This window comes from Coenobita brevimanus, chromosome 56 (assembly GCF_032717465.1).
Source record: "Coenobita brevimanus isolate Jiangsu-jjx chromosome 56, ASM3271746v2, whole genome shotgun sequence".
NCBI classification, from domain to species: Eukaryota; Metazoa; Arthropoda; class Malacostraca; order Decapoda; family Coenobitidae; genus Coenobita; species Coenobita brevimanus.
This window is the reverse complement of record NC_137009.1, coordinates 13,726,174-13,731,782: the sequence shown is the minus strand read 5'-3', so window position 1 is coordinate 13,731,782 and position 5,609 is coordinate 13,726,174.

Here is a 5,609-nt window from a genome sequence, read left to right as displayed (position 1 = left end):
ATACTAGCAAATAGTGAGTACATGTTATGTACCTTCTCACTGATGTGGTCAGCAGGAGACAGTCTATTACTGATAATCACTCATAGGTCCTTCTCCCTTTCTGATATGTGTAGTGTTTAACTTCCTAACTTATAATCCAAGTATGGTCTTTTTTCACTTTTACCAAACTTACATGATACATGTCCATATTAAATTCCATTTGGCATTTATTGTTCCATTCATGAAGTTTATTTAATTTTTCTTGTAGCTCTGTGCAAGAATCAGTGTTAGTAATTTTCCTTTGTATTCTTGCATCATCAGCAAACATATTTAGAGAACTTTCATTTCCACTGTTGCTGTGTGTTAATTATATATATTAAAAAAATAATTGGTGCCAATAAAGAGCCCTGTAGAACTCCATTAGTCACTTCCCTCCATAATGAGAAATATCCCCTTAGAATTGTTCACATTTTCCTTTTTCTGAGAAAATCCTGCATCTAACAGATTAGGTTGCCTTGGATTTCTCCTTGATGGTACAGTTTCCATAAAAGTCTTTGGTGTGGTACTCTGTTAAATGCTTTCTTGAAATCTAACTAGATACTGACCACCCATCCTTCTCTTTTCTATAATGTTTCTGCGCCTCTGTCATAGTAGCTTAATAGATTAGTAACACACGATTTTCCCTTTCTAAAACCGAACTGCCTTTCTGTTATCATACTGTGTTCTTCTAGATGGTTTAACTAAACTCTGCTTATCAGCTTTTCTAGTATCGTACAACACTGGTCAGCGATACTGGTCGGTAGTTGAGTGGAGTCTGTTTATTCCTTTTCTTGAAAAGGGGAAAAATATTTGCTTTCTTCCAAATATCAGGTAGTTTACCGTGACTTAAGGATTCTTTAAATATTTAATTAAATGGTCTGCTTAAATTTTCTGCACATTCATGTAGCACCCAACCTGAAATTTCGTCAGGATCATTTGCTTTTCCTTTGTCAAATTTACTTAACTCTTCCTGAATTTCATTTCCTGATATTTGTATATTTGGTAATATGTGTGGGCATGCATGTTCTTATCATCTCCCGCAAAAGTATTTTCTTCTGTAAAAACTAACTGAAAATTTTTATTTAGTGTTTCACAAATACCTTTTCCTTTTGTACAGATAGACTGCATTTTATATTTGAGCTTGGTTTTGCTTCGGATTTAGTTGTAAAATAGCATAGGTTGATCACTACTTTTATTTATAATGTCTTCCTCAAAGTGTCTTGACCTTCTCTCTTTATCCTTGTATACTCATTCCATGCCTGTTTACAATTGTTACATGCCCTCTCACTATCGTGTCTTCCGTATCTATTCCACGGCATTTTTTTTTCTTTTGATTTCTTACACTCTGCATTAAACTATTTCCATATTTTTATTTCGGTTTCTTTCTGCAGACGGATGTAATTTTGGACTTCTGTTTTATAAAATTCACAGAATTTTCTATGTGTAAAATTACTCTAAGCTCCTTTTCCCAATCTATTTCTAAGGAGTATTTCAATAGGTCATGGTAGTTGCAGTTTTTGTAGTTAAGGCTCTTTTTGTAACTCTCATTACTGTTTACTATGTCACATACAGTCCTGAATTTGCAGTTTAATACTGCATAGTTGCTTTTGTCGAGTGGAGGGTAATACATTATATCGTCAATATCATTTTCTTGCCTAGTAAATATAAGATCTAAAATTGATGGATCATCAATTCCTCTTTTCTGATGTTTTCCTTTACATGTTGTGTTAGGAAAAACTCATTTATAAGATCCAGAGCTTTTGATCCCAACAGCTTTCATGCCTTCTTACATCTAGAGTATTCCAGACTATAATGTATTTTTGTACTGAAATCTCCAGTTATAATAATTCTTTCATATTTCTCTTCCACTCTACGTAGTAATGCTTTTAAATCTGAATTGTACTCTTTGCCAAGTCTTCATATTCGCCTTTTTCCCAAATATTTGTTTTGGGTGGCATGTATAAATCTGCCACAGTTACTTTCCCTCCAGATGTGTTAATCTCTGCTGCAATCAGTTCTACTTGTGAGGGTATAATATCTAGTTCTGTTTCTTTGACTTGTATTTTTTTTTTAATTAGATTTCCTCCTTCTTTTCTTATATTTTTCTCTCTCTTCTCCATTTATTGTATTCCACTAAGTTTAGGATATCGTTTCATATCACTGGGGTTAGTTTTGTTTCAGTTAGGCAACTAATATGTGTCTCTTTTTCTCTGGTATAGTCTTTCCTCTCTAATAATTTAGATACCATTCCATCTACATTTGAGTACATCAACTTAATCATCTTGATTATATAGTTGCCATAGCTTGAGTCAACTATCTTCATGCTTTTTATTCCCTGTTGGTTATATGCCACTTTCGTACATGCAATCCATTTACTTAAAAAAAAAAATTACTCTTGTCTTCCTCTTGTCTTTCCTCGTTCTTTGTCTCTGCGTCCTCCCTCCTTTCCTTTAGTATTCCCAATTCCTCCTGAGTTAGTGATCTTTTCACCCGTACTTTTTAAAATTCCTCTTTTTCCATGAGATTGTTTGGAATTTTTAGCATTTCCTCCACAGTGGCACACTCTGGAAGGTTACTTTCAGGGACCTTAAATTATTTCTCTCAGATTTCCCTAGCCTTTTGTGTTCCTCCATGGCTTTTTCACAGATATCATCGGATACTTCCTTCACTATGTTCATTATATTTACCATCTTCTTTTTGTCTCGAAATTCTGTTTCTTATTTATTTCATCTATACCAGTGATTACTGTAGATTTCTTGATATCTGCTGAATCTTTGACCAGTTTTGTGTTGTTCTTAATGATTTCTTTCACTTCCTTCCAAAGCCCTTTCCCTCGATTTTTGTTGCTAAGTCTTTCCTTACTTTCACAATTTCAACATACATAGTTTGTACTTCATCTTTGTAATCTCTGTTCATTTCGTTCACCTGGGTTATTTTCTCTTTAATATCACTGTTTTGGTCTATCAAGCAGCCTGTTTGCCTAAATGTCTCAGTATCATTTCTGAACTCCTCCATAATACTTTCATGGTTGACAGCTGTACTCGCCATTTCACTAGTCTTCTTTCTCAGTGTGTGTGTGTGTGTGTGTGTGTGTGTGTGTGTGTGTGTGTGCAGATAAACAGATATAGATAGGTAGATAGAAAGGCAGATAAATAGATTGCTAAATAGATAAATAATGTATATACTCTCCCTCTCTCTCTCTCTAGTACAGTGTGTGTGTGTGTGTGTGTGTGTGTGTGTGTGTTCTTACCTAATTGTTCTTACCTAATTGTATCTTTACAGGAATGAGTCAAGCTCGTACTGTCATGTGTCTTAAACCATATTTATCGTACATATCCTTAAATTTGTGAATTGTTTTGGCACACACTATTTCATTCGGTAGTGCATTCCATTGATCAATTGCTCTGTTTGGAAAACTGAATTTCCTTACGTCTTTATCACCTCTCTTCTTATGCATTTTTTTGCACTGTCCTCTTGCTGATGTTTCTCCATATGTTAAGTAATCATTTATGTCTATTTTCTCCTTCCCTGATATGCACTTATATAGCATTATCATGTCACCTCTTTTCCTTCTCTCCTGTAGTGTTGGTAGATTCAGTTTATTTAGTCTTTCTTCGTAGCTTAGGTCCCTTAAGCTTGGTATCCATCTTGTAGTGGCCCTTTGAACTTTTTCAATCTTGTCTATGTGTTTTTTGAGATGAGGACTCCAGACTACTGATGCATATTCCAGGGTTGGTCTAATGAATGATGTTATTATCCTTCTTAGCATGTCTTCATTTATGTATGTGAATGCTGTTCCTATATTTGCAAGCAGTGTATACATGTTCCGTATGTCACGAATCAAATTCGCGACATTCCCCTTTTGTGAGAAGCCACGAACTATTAGTGGAAAACTCACTGTGTATCGCTCAGTTAACCGTTTCTCTCTTCATTTCGGGGTATACGTTTCAAAACATTCGTCACTGTTTTCAAAAGTGACCGATTTAATGCACGTCACTAAGTGCTGTACTGAGCGATACTATTGTTTCTTTATTGTTCGCCCCTGCTTGCCTCGACCGTTAGAAAATGCGGCCTACTGCTCCCCCTTTTCCCACGACTTAGTCCAGTGTTTGCTCTGACGGAGGAAGGACCTGTGCTCCAGCAGTGTGAGAGGTCAGCTAGCACCCAAGCTCCACAAGATCACAGTCTCCAGTGCTCCCACCTTGGTGATACAAAGCATTCATCGACTATAGTATTTCCTTCTTGTATTTCCCTAGTCTTAAGAGTTTAATTAAGGTGTTTTTTTTTTCCTAGGCGTAAGTATTTAGCTTTTGCATGAGTGAGTGCGATCTCATTTATTTGATTTGAACTGTAACGTTAAATTTAATTTTTTTGTAATCAATAATTTTAACAGTTCTTTTTCTTGAGCTTACTGTAAAGTAAACTCTTGTTTCATTTCTCCATAATTAAGCTTATTTCCCACATAGCTCCTAGCTTGCATAGACGTTTTACTATTCATAACTGGTACTTAGACCAGTCTTGTTGTATTAACTTAAAATCTGTTGCGCCAGGAGTTAAGCATCAGCAAGGACCTGATATTATTATTAGTATTAGTTATTTATTGTCAGGGGTGAAGTAACTTTCTCCAGAGGCTAACAGTACTAATTCAGCATTTGTGAGTAATTAGTCTCTGCTGTGTACTGTTGAGAAAGTTTATAAATTCTCGATCTTAGAGAATCGTGCGAAGAAGCAGCGTAAAGTAATCATTGCTTGATGTAGCAAGACAATCATTGTCCCTGCTCTTTAATATTATTGAATATTAATATCAATTAAATAATATTTAAGCATTTATTTTAAAAACACCGTGATATTATAAAAACCCCGTGACAATTGGCGACCTCGCCAGGATATTAACTCCTAGCTATAAAGCTATTCACGAGATAGTGCTCACTCGTTCATATTTAGGAATTTATCATTAAAGTTTATAGGCACAAGTTTACTGGTGGTTACTGTTGATTTAGCAAGTGAATTTTTGCTTTATTAATCAATAGAGTACTTAACTCTAGTTTATTCTTTGTAACGCCAGACGATTTTATTCGCTCCTGGAAGTCGCCGTACCCATTGTGTTTATTATTGAGTCTTCCCAGTCATTTACATTTTTAATTTATTCTTTGCCAGTTAACCCGTCACGTCCCGAGGTTTTCCGCATCTATGACATCCCCCAGTCCCGAGCCTTTTTGGAAATTTTTTTTTTTTTGCTAAAACTTCCGCTTATGTCGAGAAACGAAGGAAAATCACAAAGAGAGTGGTTCCCGCGGTCTATAAGTGGTCCGTACAGGTGCGGTTCCCCCCCGCAGGTATCGTGTTCTCTAATGGGCTGGATATGCGTTTACGTTTTCTATGGTAAGGAATAATGGGAGAAACAACACACAACACCTCTATATTTATTGAATTTGAACTAATAAACAATAACAGTAACAATATAATGGATTTCAGACACATATATATGAAAAATAAGCATTGTACCATCGCGCGAGCATAGCGAGTTTGGTCCGAGTCGTAACATGCTATATGCTAAGTTTCTGGTATGAGTCAACCTATCATTTTTTCTA